Source organism: Equus asinus, chromosome 29 (assembly GCF_041296235.1).
Source record: "Equus asinus isolate D_3611 breed Donkey chromosome 29, EquAss-T2T_v2, whole genome shotgun sequence".
Taxonomy (NCBI): Eukaryota; Metazoa; Chordata; class Mammalia; order Perissodactyla; family Equidae; genus Equus; species Equus asinus.
Window position 1 is genome coordinate 4,570,781 of NC_091818.1, and position 14,338 is coordinate 4,585,118.

The following is a 14,338-nucleotide window of genomic DNA, read 5'->3' on the forward strand; positions in this document are numbered from 1 at the left end:
TTCTTGTGCGTATTGATAACGTATCCTCACAATTGCTGCTTATTTATGATCTCTGCCCGCACCATACCATGAAATCTATATTTCCTAACACTACTAATGTGATATGCACTCGTAATGTGAAACAGTGAGGCCCGGGCCGCCCAAGCGGAATGTGGGCACTTACCTGCTCCACCACAGGGCCGGCCCTGAATTGTACTTTTGGACCAACCTTTTGCCTGAACTTGGGAAGACGTGGGCCTGTTTGGATTATTCGTGAAGGTGATTAGTAATAACATCATGGACGGTAACATTTTCCGTTCGTTCATGGGTTTAGGACTGATCATGTTCTCTTCGTAGTATTCCTCTTCACCTATTTGGAATGGTCTGCCTTTCTGTAGCATCTGTAAGCATTTGGAGGTGATTTTCCATCCTTGGAAGTTCACCTTCTGTAAACTCTTTCCGCCCCCAAAGCTTTATGACATCATTCTGGACCCCTTTTTGGATTTTTGATTTCAGGTGAATTTATAGCCATGACCCTGCATTAGAACGTACTATAACTTCCAGATTCACGTCCTCATTGCTTTAGACTTCTGTGTAGCTTACATCATCTTCACCAGTGTAAGACTAATCACAGGCCCTCACCACACACTTGTGCCTAATCTTCTCTTTCACCCTCCGTCACCGCCCCTCTTTGCCTCTGGGAGCCCGCATACAAATGTTCAGTGCCACCTGTTGGTTAGTGCTTGCATTTTCTTCGCCTTGTAAGTGAGATTCTATGGTATTTGAATTTCTCCCTGGGGCTTGTTACACTTCCCCTAAAACCCTCACAGCCATTCTGGTGGTCACAAATGGCTGGATTGCATCATTTGTTCCGGCTGAGTGGTATACCATTGTGTGGCTATAGCCCATCTTCCTTCTCCAATCATCCCTTGCTGGACACCAGGGTGCTTTCCAAGTCTTGGATATCAGGAGTAAGACTGTGGTGAACACAGCCATGCACATGTCTTTATGCGGTAGTCTTTCTGACTGTTTTGGATAAGCAAGCGGCAGATTAATAGCTGGGTCATACGGGACATGGATACTTAAACTTCTGAGGCAGTTCCACACCTTTGGCATCGTGGCTGCACCGGGTTACACTCCCACCAGCAGTGCAGGAGGCTTCCCTTCTCTGCACCTCCTCTCTGACACTTGTTATTTCCTGTCTGCTTCCTTCTAGCCATGCTGACCACAGTGAGCTGCCATGGCCTTGCAGTTTGGATTTGCATTTTCCTGAGACTTCATGATGGTGAACAAGTTTTCATGCACCTACTGGCCCTCTTTCTGTCTTCTTCGGAGAAATCTCTGCTTCCATCTTTTGACCAGGTTTTCATTGGCTTGTTTTTTTTCTTGTGGAGACGTGCGAGTTGATTGTATCTTTGGGCTTTTCACCCCTTGTCCGATGTGTGGTTTGCAAACATCCTCTCCCAATTGTTGTGGTGTCTTAGTATTCAGTTGATGGTTTCCTTGAGTGGGCAGAAGTGTGTGCATTTGATGTGGTCCCGTTTGTTTCTTGTTTCCTTTGTTGCCCTTGCCCAGTCAGACATGCTTCTTCCAAATAGGCGGCTCAGACAGATGGCAAAGAGCACTCTGCCTAGGTCTTCTCCTACAAGGTTCACGGTTTCAAGTCTGCCATTCAAGGCTTTAATCCATTTCAGGTGGTGTGTGTGCCAGGTGTAACATCATGGTGTACTCTCGTTGTGTTCAACGTGGCTGTGCAGGCTTCCCAGCACCGTTTATTGTAGAGACTCTCCTTCCTCCGCTGTCTCCACTTGGCTCCCTGGTCCAAAATGGGCTGTCCATGTAAGTTTGAGTTGGGCTCTGGGCTCTCAATTGTTTTGCATGGGTCTTCATGCCTGTTTTGGGGCCCAGACTGTGCCGTTTCGGTACCTAGCGCTTCGTCCTCTATGTTGAAATCAGAAATTGTGACACGTGCCGCTTTGTTCGTTTTCCTGAGGATTCCTTTGCCTAGTCAGGGTCTCGCGTTGCTGGCTAGAAACTTTAGGATTCTCTCTTCTTCTCTGTGGCAAATACTGCTGCAACTTTGACTGGGATTGCATGGAATCCAGAGATTCCTTACTGCGGTATGAACCTTTCAAGTGTGTTAATCCTTCCATTCCTAGATCCCTCGGTATCTTTTTTTTTCTTGTGTCTTCTTGAGTTTCTTTCCCCAAAGGTTTGCTAGTTTTTGAATTAACATAGAATTCACCTGTTTTGCTAAGGTTATTCACAGAGATCCTATTCTTCGTAATGGCAAGCTCCTGTTTTTTTGTTTTTTTTTTTTCCTTAGCTTCAGTTTTTCTATTCTTTGCAACTTTTAATTGGTTTTGTTTTGGCACAAGTGCATTGCTGTGCTCACATCTGCTGGCAATGCTCCTGTATTTGCTGTGGAAGTCTGGCCCTGTCCAACGTCCCTTCCCATCTGCCTCTACTCTACCTCGGACGCCTGCACCAGAACAACTGAAGCAGTGGTGAGGAGGCCCAAACCGAGGATTCCACCCAGCCCATACTGGGCCACAGACCCAGAAGGTGCGGACCTCACCACTGCACCACCGGCCGGCCACTTACATGTTCAGTGGCAACGTGCAGTTGAGTGCAACGGGAGTTAAATATACTAGTGAGCCCAACTCTAGCACTGTGTAGATGAGGCTAGGTTGTTTTTCGGGTCCATTGTGATGTCAGAGGATTTGTCATAATTGTGTCTCTGAGGTCCAGCATGCTTCCTGGATACAGGTTTCAGAGCCTGCTTGGAGCAGTCTCATAACTCACCCTTCCCAGTTAGCCCATGCTTGACCTTCGCTGCCGTTTTTTGGCTTGTGAATTTCTCTGACTTTCAAACGTTCCAGCAGAGTCTGTCTAAAGACGGACATCATCTTTCATTGTGGATAATTCAGGTGTGATTTCTGTTCACCTTCCATTTTCTGGGTCCTCTTTTTCTTTTCCATAGTATACTCGTCATGGTCTTTCTCAGCTATCTCCCTTAGACATGCTTATCAGTCCGTTCTCCTTCATTCCAAGGGATTAGTTTGTATTTCTTTAATCGCTGTATGTTCTCTAGGGTGAGGTGTGAGTGCTTTCGTGACTCTTGGTTGTTGTCCTTGAATTTGCACCGGTCACTTGTAGGACTCTTGGCTACCCTAGCCTAGGTCAAACTAAGCACTGAGAACACGTGGTCATGTGGGTTGGTTTGACATCCTGAGATCAGAAACTCCAAATTCGAGGTGGTCCTGGCAACCCCCTTCACGGACACAATGTTTCCAAGACAACTTAGACAAATCGGATGAATTCCACTCTCCAGGAAAGATATTTTTCTGTCTCTTTTCCGGATTTGGGAAGTTTCGAACTTGACCCCTGATCCTTGAACGTTCCCCTAGATTCCGTCCAGATACGGGCTTACTTAATTTTTATAGGGTGTGCCATTTGTTTGCCCTACATCCTCTACCCTGGCCTGTTTATTTTTCTTGAAACACAACTGTAAAGTTCTAATTTTCGTGCAACTTCCTTACATATGGTGTCAAAACACATAATCAATAATCCTTCTACGGCAAGAGGTAGGGGGAGAGAATTTCGATGGAGGCAAACAGAGCACACTAGCCTGGGAGGGCAGCCTTCACGAAGGAACGAAGCCCTGTGGAAGAGGGTGCTTTTCAGCACCCTTGTAGAGCACTTCCAAACAAAGAGACATACCCCAAGCGTGACAGGGCTCCATTCCTTCAAGGCTTCCAAGACATCTCTTGGGACACATTACCATGTGCCCAGTGGGCCCACGTGACACCAGAGCTTCGGAAAAAGAGACTGACCTGCAAAGAATGCTATGGGCCTTGGAAAGGAGGCATCGATTCTTCTCTTCAATGTCCTCAAGACATCTTTCTTGACTTTGCATTATGCTTAAGGCACAAGGGCACTGTAGGTGTGATGAACGCCAAGTCCGGCCACTTGTTTCCAATGAAGTTGCAAGCTTGAATCAGCATGACCTCCCCATAGACTTGAATAGATGACAATGTTCTCCTCTCCGTGCCTGTCCCTCTATTCTCACTTGTGGCCTAGGGTTCCTTTCTTATCCCTTGCATCAGACTCTGTTTTATCTCTTCTAGTTTCTGTGCCTGCTTTCTGTTTGCCAAACCTGTTTCTGGGTATCTGTCCCTTTAATAGCCTAGCCTAGGCCAATCCTCAGACTGTAACCATGCGGCCACCCTGGGGGACATGTTCACCGTGATGTCATAAGCGACCTCAAAATTCGAAGTTGTCCTGACAACCTCCGTGCACACAGAGTTTCACAGCCATCTCAGACCAGTCTGACTCCTCACCCTGTCTAGGTAGGATAGTTTTCCTTTTTCTGCAATTGTTGTCAGTTTCTATCTTTCTCCTTGAACTTCGAAAGGGCTCCTACATTCTCTCTAGACACTGGTGTCACTCCTGTAAGATTATCCTGGGTTTTATCTCTTATATCTTGGGTAGATGGCAAAATGGGTGGACCTTACCCAGAAAAAGTCCTGGACTCCCTCACAAGTTGAAGTTGCCCAGGGAATGTTCTGATGCACAATGATGGTGTCATCTCGTGGCACTCTGCCAATTCCACCTTGGCAGGTCACAAGTTTTCCTTCCTTCTGCCTTTGGGAAGTGTACCAGATACTTCCATAGATTGTAATATTCTTATGGTTCCTTTTCTTGTGCGTATTGATAACGTATCCTCACAATTGCTGCTTATTTATGATCTCTGCCCGCACCATACCATGAAATCTATATTTCCTAACACTACTAATGTGATATGCACTCGTAATGTGAAACAGTGAGGCCCGGGCCGCCCAAGCGGAATGTGGGCACTTACCTGCTCCACCACAGGGCCGGCCCTGAATTGTACTTTTGGACCAACCTTTTGCCTGAACTTGGGAAGACGTGGGCCTGTTTGGATTATTCGTGAAGGTGATTAGTAATAACATCATGGACGGTAACATTTTCCGTTCGTTCATGGGTTTAGGACTGATCATGTTCTCTTCGTAGTATTCCTCTTCACCTATTTGGAATGGTCTGCCTTTCTGTAGCATCTGTAAGCATTTGGAGGTGATTTTCCATCCTTGGAAGTTCACCTTCTGTAAACTCTTTCCGCCCCCAAAGCTTTATGACATCATTCTGGACCCCGTTTTGGATTTTTGATTTGAGGTGAATTTATAGCCATGACCCTGCATTAGAACGTACTATAACTTCCAGATTCACATCCTCATTGCTTTACACTTCTGTGTAGCTTACATCATCTTCACCAGTGTAAGACTAATCACAGGCCCTCACCACACACTTGTGCCTAATCTTCTCTTTCACCCTCCGTCACCGCCCCTCTTTGCCTCTGGGAGCCCGCATACAAATGTTCAGTGCCACCTGTTGGTTAGTGCTTGCTTTTTCTTCGCCTTGTAAGTGAGATTCTATGGTATTTGAATTTCTCACTGGGGCTTGTTACACTTCCCCTAAAACCCTCACAGCCATTCTGGTGGTCACAAATGGCTGGATTGCATCATTTGTTCCGGCTGAGTGGTATACCATTGTGTGGCTATAGCCCATCTTCCTTCTCCAATCATCCCTTGCTGGACACCAGGGTGCTTTCCAAGTCTTGGATATCAGGAGTAAGACTGTGGTGAACACAGCCATGCACATGTCTTTATGCGGTAGTCTTTCTGACTGTTTTGGATAAGCAAGCGGCAGATTAATAGCTGGGTCATACGGGACATGGATACTTAAATTTCTGAGGCAGTTCCACACCTTTGGCATCGTGGCTGCACCGGGTTACACTCCCACCAGCAGTGCAGGAGGCTTCCCTTCTCTCCACCTCCTCTCTGACACTTGTTATTTCCTGTCTGCTTCCTTCTAGCCATGCTGACCACAGTGAGCTGCCATGGCCTTGCAGTTTGGATTTGCATTTTCCTGAGACTTCATGATGGTGAACAAGTTTTCATGCACCTACTGGCCCTCTTTCTGTCTTCTTCGGAGAAATCTCTGCTTCCATCTTTTGACCAGGTTTTCATTGGCTTGTTTTTTTTCTTGTGGAGACGTGCGAGTTGATTGTATCTTTGGGCTTTTCACCCCTTGTCCGATGTGTGGTTTGCAAACATCCTCTCCCAATTGTTGTGGTGTCTTAGTATTCAGTTGATGGTTTCCTTGAGTGGGCAGAAGTGTGTGCATTTGATGTGGTCCCGTTTGTTTCTTGTTTCCTTTGTTGCCCTTGCCCAGTCAGACATGCTTCTTCCAAATAGGTGGCTCAGACAGATGGCAAAGAGCACTCTGCCTAGGTCTTCTCCTACAAGGTTCACGGTTTCAAGTCTGCCATTCAAGGCTTTAATCCATTTCAGGTGGTGTGTGTGCCAGGTGTAACATCATGGTGTACTCTCGTTGTGTTCCATGTGGCTGTGCAGGCTTCCCAGCACCGTTTATTGTAGAGACTCTCCTTTCTCCGCTGTCTCCACTTGGCTCCCTGGTCCAAAATGGGCTGTCCATGTAAGTTTGAGTTGGGCTCTGGGCTCTCAATTGTTTTGCATGGGTCTTCATGCCTGTTTTGGGGCCCAGACTGTGCCGTTTCGGTACCTAGCGCTTCGTCCTCTATGTTGAAATCAGAAATTGTGACACGTGCTGCTTTGTTCGTTTTCCTGAGGATTCCTTTGCCTAGTCAGGGTCTCGTGTTGCTGGCTAGAAACTTTAGGATTCTCTCTTCTTCTCTGTGGCAAATACTGCTGCAACTTTGACTGGGATTGCATGGAATCCAGAGATTCCTTACTGCGGTATGAACCTTTCAAGTGTGTTAATCCTTCCATTCCTAGATCCCTCGATATCTTTTTTTTTCTTGTGTCTTCTTGAGTTTCTTTCCCCAAAGGTTTGCTGGTTTTTGAATTAACATAGAATTCACCTGTTTTGCTAAGGTTATTCACAGAGATCCTATTCTTCGTAATGGCAAGCTCCTGTTTTTTTGTTTTTTTTTTTTCCTTAGCTTCAGTTTTTCTAATCTTTGCAACTTTTAATTGGTTTTGTTTTGGCACAAGTGCATTGCTGTGCTCACATCTGCTGGCAATGCTCCTGTATTTGCTGTGGAAGTCTGGCCCTGTCCAACGTCCCTTCCCATCTGCCTCTACTCTACCTCGGACGCCTGCACCAGAACAACTGAAGCAGTGGTGAGGAGGCCCAAACCGAGGATTCCACCCAGCCCATACTGGGCCACAGACCCAGAAGGTGCGGACCTCACCACTGCACCACCGGCCGGCCACTTACATGTTCAGTGGCAACGTGCAGTTGAGTGCAATGGGAGTTAAATATACTAGTGAGCCCAACTCTAGCACTGTGTAGATGAGGCTAGGTTGTTTTTCGGGTCCATTGTGATGTCAGAGGATTTGTCATAATTGTGTCTCTGAGGTCCAGCATGCTTCCTGGATACAGGTTTCAGAGCCTGCTTGGAGCAGTCTCATAACTCACCCTTCCCAGTTAGCCCATGCTTGACCTTCGCTGCCGTTTTTTGGCTTGTGAATTTCTCTGACTTTCAAACGTTCCAGCAGAGTCTGTCTAAAGACGGACATCATCTTTCATTGTGGATAATTCAGGTGTGATTTCTGTTCACCTTCCATTTTCTGGGTCCTCTTTTTCTTTTCCATAGTATACTCGTCATGGTCTTTCTCAGCTATCTCCCTTAGACATGCTTATCAGTCCGTTCTCCTTCATTCCAAGGGATTAGTTTGTATTTCTTTAATCGCTGTATGTTCTCTAGGGTGAGGTGTGAGTGCTTTCGTGACTCTTGGTTGTTGTCCTTGAATTTGCACCGGTCACTTGTAGGACTCTTGGCTATCCTAGCCTAGGTCAAACTAAGCACTGAGAACACGTGGTCATGTGGGTTGGTTTGACATCCTGAGATCAGAAACTCCAAATTCGAGGTGGTCCTGGCAACCCCCTTCACGGACACAATGTTTCCAAGACAACTTAGACAAATCGGATGAATTCCACTCTCCAGGAAAGATATTTTTCTGTCTCTTTTCCGGATTTGGGAAGTTTCGAACTTGACCCCTGATCCTTGAACGTTCCCCTAGATTCCGTCCAGATACGGGCTTACTTAATTTTTATAGGGTGTGCCATTTGTTTGCCCTACATCCTCTACCCTGGCCTGTTTATTTTTCTTGAAACACAACTGTAAAGTTCTAATTTTCGTGCAACTTCCTTACATATGGTGTCAAAACACATAATCAATAATCCTTCTACGGCAAGAGGTAGGGGGAGAGAATTTCGATGGAGGCAAACAGAGCACACTAGCCTGGGAGGGCAGCCTTCACGAAGGAACGAAGCCCTGTGGAAGAGGGTGCTTTTCAGCACCCTTGTAGAGCACTTCCAAACAAAGAGACATACCCCAAGCGTGACAGGGCTCCATTCCTTCAAGGCTTCCAAGACATCTCTTGGGACACATTACCATGTGCCCAGTGGGCCCACGTGACACCAGAGCTTCGGAAAAAGAGACTGACCTTCAAAGAATGCTATGGGCCTTGGAAAGGAGGCATCGATTCTTCTCTTCAATGTCCTCAAGACATCTTTCTTGACTTTGCATTATGCTTAAGGCACAAGGGCACTGTAGGTGTGATGAACGCCAAGTCCGGCCACTTGTTTCCAATGAAGTTGCAAGCTTGAATCAGCATGACCTCCCCATAGACTTGAATAGATGACAATGTTCTCCTCTCCGTGCCTGTCCCTCTATTCTCACTTGTGGCCTAGGGTTCCTTTCTTATCCCTTGCATCAGACTCTGTTTTATCTCTTCTAGTTTCTGTGCCTGCTTTCTGTTTGCCAAACCTGTTTCTGGGTATCTGTCCCTTTAATAGCCTAGCCTAGGCCAATCCTCAGACTGTAACCATGCGGCCACCCTGGGGGACATGTTCACCGTGATGTCATAAGCGACCTCAAAATTCGAAGTTGTCCTGACAACCTCCGTGCACACAGAGTTTCACAGCCATCTCAGACCAGTCTGACTCCTCACCCTGTCTAGGTAGGATAGTTTTCCTTTTTCTGCAATTGTTGTCAATTTCTATCTTTCTCCTTGAACTTCGAAAGGGCTCCTACATTCTCTCTAGACACTGGTTTCACTCCTGTAAGATTATCCTGGGTTTTATCTCTTATATCTTGGGTAGATGGCAAAATGGGTGGACCTTACCCAGAAAAAGTCCTGGACTCCCTCACAAGTTGAAGTTGCCCAGGGAATGTTCTGATGCACAATGATGGTGTCATCTCGTGGCACTCTGCCAATTCCACCTTGGCAGGTCACAAGTTTTCCTTCCTTCTGCCTTTGGGAAGTGTACCAGATACTTCCATAGATTGTAATATTCTTATGGTTCCTTTTCTTGTGCGTATTGATAACGTATCCTCACAATTGCTGCTTATTTATGATCTCTGCCCGCACCATACCATGAAATCTATATTTCCTAACACTACTAATGTGATATGCACTCGTAATGTGAAACAGTGAGGCCCGGGCCGCCCAAGCGGAATGTGGGCACTTACCTGCTCCACCACAGGGCCGGCCCTGAATTGTACTTTTGGACCAACCTTTTGCCTGAACTTGGGAAGACGTGGGCCTGTTTGGATTATTCGTGAAGGTGATTAGTAATAACATCATGGACGGTAACATTTTCCGTTCGTTCATGGGTTTAGGACTGATCATGTTCTCTTCGTAGTATTCCTCTTCACCTATTTGGAATGGTCTGCCTTTCTGTAGCATCTGTAAGCATTTGGAGGTGATTTTCCATCCTTGGAAGTTCACCTTCCGTAAACTCTTTCCGCCCCCAAAGCTTTATGACATCATTCTGGACCCCGTTTTGGATTTTTGATTTGAGGTGAATTTATAGCCATGACCCTGCATTAGAACGTACTATAACTTCCAGATTCACATCCTCATTGCTTTAGACTTCTGTGTAGCTTACATCATCTTCACCAGTGTAAGACTAATCACAGGCCCTCACCACACACTTGTGCCTAATCTTCTCTTTCACCCTCCGTCACCGCCCCTCTTTGCCTCTGGGAGCCCGCATACAAATGTTCAGTGCCACCTGTTGGTTAGTGCTTGCTTTTTCTTCTCCTTGTAAGTGAGATTCTATGGTATTTGAATTTCTCACTGGGGCTTGTTACACTTCCCCTAAAACCCTCACAGCCATTCTGGTGGTCACAAATGGCTGGATTGCATCATTTGTTCCGGCTGAGTGGTATACCATTGTGTGGCTATAGCCCATCTTCCTTCTCCAATCATCCCTTGCTGGACACCAGGGTGCTTTCCAAGTCTTGGATATCAGGAGTAAGACTGTGGTGAACACAGCCATGCACATGTCTTTATGCGGTAGTCTTTCTGACTGTTTTGGATAAGCAAGCGGCAGATTAATAGCTGGGTCATACGGGACATGGATACTTAAATTTCTGAGGCAGTTCCACACCTTTGGCATCGTGGCTGCACCGGGTTACACTCCCACCAGCAGTGCAGGAGGCTTCCCTTCTCTCCACCTCCTCTCTGACACTTGTTATTTCCTGTCTGCTTCCTTCTAGCCATGCTGACCACAGTGAGCTGCCATGGCCTTGCAGTTTGGATTTGCATTTTCCTGAGACTTCATGATGGTGAACAAGTTTTCATGCACCTACTGGCCCTCTTTCTGTCTTCTTCGGAGAAATCTCTGCTTCCATCTTTTGACCAGGTTTTCATTGGCTTGTTTTTTTTCTTGTGGAGACGTGCGAGTTGATTGTATCTTTGGGCTTTTCACCCCTTGTCCGATGTGTGGTTTGCAAACATCCTCTCCCAATTGTTGTGGTGTCTTAGTATTCAGTTGATGGTTTCCTTGAGTGGGCAGAAGTGTGTGCATTTGATGTGGTCCCGTTTGTTTCTTGTTTCCTTTGTTGCCCTTGCCCAGTCAGACATGCTTCTTCCAAATAGGCGGCTCAGAAAGATGGCAAAGAGCACTCTGCCTAGGTCTTCTCCTACAAGGTTCACGGTTTCAAGTCTGCCATTCAAGGCTTTAATCCATTTCAGGTGGTGTGTGTGCCAGGTGTAACATCATGGTGTACTCTCGTTGTGTTCCATGTGGCTGTGCAGGCTTCCCAGCACCGTTTATTGTAGAGACTCTCCTTTCTCCGCTGTCTCCACTTGGCTCCCTGGTCCAAAATGGGCTGTCCATGTAAGTTTGAGTTGGGCTCTGGGCTCTCAATTGTTTTGCATGGGTCTTCATGCCTGTTTTGGGGCCCAGACTGTGCCGTTTCGGTACCTAGCGCTTCGTCCTCTATGTTGAAATCAGAAATTGTGACACGTGCTGCTTTGTTCGTTTTCCTGAGGATTCCTTTGCCTAGTCAGGGTCTCGTGTTGCTGGCTAGAAACTTTAGGATTCTCTCTTCTTCTCTGTGGCAAATACTGCTGCAACTTTGACTGGGATTGCATGGAATCCAGAGATTCCTTACTGCGGTATGAACCTTTCAAGTGTGTTAATCCTTCCATTCCTAGATCCCTCGATATCTTTTTTTTTCTTGTGTCTTCTTGAGTTTCTTTCCCCAAAGGTTTGCTAGTTTTTGAATTAACATAGAATTCACCTGTTTTGCTAAGGTTATTCACAGAGATCCTATTCTTCGTAATGGCAAGCTCCTGTTTTTTTGTTTTTTTTTTTCCTTAGCTTCAGTTTTTCTAATCTTTGCAACTTTTAATTGGTTTTGTTTTGGCACAAGTGCATTGCTGTGCTCACATCTGCTGGCAATGCTCCTGTATTTGCTGTGGAAGTCTGGCCCTGTCCAACGTCCCTTCCCATCTGCCTCTACTCTACCTCGGACGCCTGCACCAGAACAACTGAAGCAGTGGTGAGGAGGCCCAAACCGAGGATTCCACCCAGCCCATACTGGGCCACAGACCCAGAAGGTGCGGACCTCACCACTGCACCACCGGCCGGCCACTTACATGTTCAGTGGCAACGTGCACTTGAGTGCAATGGGAGTTAAATATACTAGTGAGCCCAACTCTAGCACTGTGTAGATGAGGCTAGGTTGTTTTTCGGGTCCATTGTGATGTCAGAGGATTTGTCATAATTGTGTCTCTGAGGTCCAGCATGCTTCCTGGATACAGGTTTCAGAGCCTGCTTGGAGCAGTCTCATAACTCACCCTTCCCAGTTAGCCCATGCTTGACCTTCGCTGCCGTTTTTTGGCTTGTGAATTTCTCTGACTTTCAAACGTTCCAGCAGAGTCTGTCTAAAGACGGACATCATCTTTCATTGTGGATAATTCAGGTGTGATTTCTGTTCACCTTCCATTTTCTGGGTCCTCTTTTTCTTTTCCATAGTATACTCGTCATGGTCTTTCTCAGCTATCTCCCTTAGACATGCTTATCAGTCCGTTCTCCTTCATTCCAAGGGATTAGTTTGTATTTCTTTAATCGCTGTATGTTCTCTAGGGTGAGGTGTGAGTGCTTTCGTGACTCTTGGTTGTTGTCCTTGAATTTGCACCGGTCACTTGTAGGACTCTTGGCTATCCTAGCCTAGGTCAAACTAAGCACTGAGAACACGTGGTCATGTGGGTTGGTTTGACATCCTGAGATCAGAAACTCCAAATTCGAGGTGGTCCTGGCAACCCCCTTCACGGACACAATGTCTCCAAGACAACTTAGACAAATCGGATGAATTCCACTCTCCAGGAAAGATATTTTTCTGTCTCTTTTCCGGATTTGGGAAGTTTCGAACTTGACCCCTGATCCTTCAACGTTCCCCTAGATTCCGTCCAGATACCGGCTTACTTAATTTCTATTGGGTGTGCCATTTGTTTGCCCTACATCCTCTACCCTGGCCTGTTTATTTTTCTTGAAACACAACTGTAAAGTTCTAATTTTCGTGCAACTTCCTTACATATGGTGTCAAAACACATAATCAATAATCCTTCTACGGCAAGAGGTAGGGGGAGAGAATTTCCATGGAGGCAAACAGAGCACGCTAGCCTGGGAGGGCAGCCTTCACGAAGGAACGAAGCCCTGTGGAAGAGGGTGCTTTTCAGCACCCTTGTAGAGCACTTCCAAACAAAGAGACATACCCCAAGCGTGACAGGGCTCCATTCCTTCAAGGCTTCCAAGACATCTCTTGGGACACATTACCATGTGCCCAGTGGGCCCACGTGACACCAGAGCTTCGGAAAAAGAGACTGACCTTCAAAGAATGCTATGGGCCTTGGAAAGGAGGCATCGATTCTTCTCTTCAATGTCCTCAAGACATCTTTCTTGACTTTGCATTATGCTTAAGGCACAAGGGCACTGTAGGTGTGATGAACCCCAAGTCCGGCCACTTGTTTCCAATGAAGTTGCAAGCTTGAATCAGCATGACCTCCCCATAGACTTGAATAGATGACAATGTTCTCCTCTCCGTGCCTGTCCCTCTATTCTCACTTGTGGCCTAGGGTTCCTTTCTTATCCCTTGCATCAGACTCTGTTTTATCTCTTCTAGTTTCTGTGCCTGCTTTCTGTTTGCCAAACCTGTTTCTGGGTATCTGTCCCTTTAATAGCCTAGCCTAGGCCAATCCTCAGACTGTAACCATGCGGCCACCCTGGGGGACATGTTCACCGTGATGTCATAAGCGACCTCAAAATTCGAAGTTGTCCTGACAACCTCCGTGCACACAGAGTTTCACAGCCATCTCAGACCAGTCTGACTCCTCACCCTGTCTAGGTAGGATAGTTTTCCTTTTTCTGCAATTGTTGTCAGTTTCTATCTTTCTCCTTGAACTTCGAAAGGGCTCCTACATTCTCTCTAGACACTGGTTTCACTCCTGTAAGATTATCCTGGGTTTTATCTCTTATATCTTGGGTAGATGGCAAAATGGGTGGACCTTACCCAGAAAAAGTCCTGGACTCCCTCACAAGTTGAAGTTGCCCAGGGAATGTTCTGATGCACAATGATGGTGTCATCTCGTGGCACTCTGCCAATTCCACCTTGGCAGGTCACAAGTTTTCCTTCCTTCTGCCTTTGGGAAGTGTACCAGATACTTCCATAGATTGTAATATTCTTATGGTTCCTTTTCTTGTGCGTATTGATAACGTATCCTCACAATTGCTGCTTATTTATGATCTCTGCCCGCACCATACCATGAAATCTATATTTCCTAACACTACTAATGTGATATGCACTCGTAATGTGAAACAGTGAGGCCCGGGCCGCCCAAGCGGAATGTGGGCACTTACCTGCTCCACCACAGGGCCGGCCCTGAATTGTACTTTTGGACCAACCTTTTGCCTGAACTTGGGAAGACGTGGGCCTGTTTGGATTATTCGTGAAGGTGATTAGTAATAACATCATGGACGGTAACATTTTCCGTTC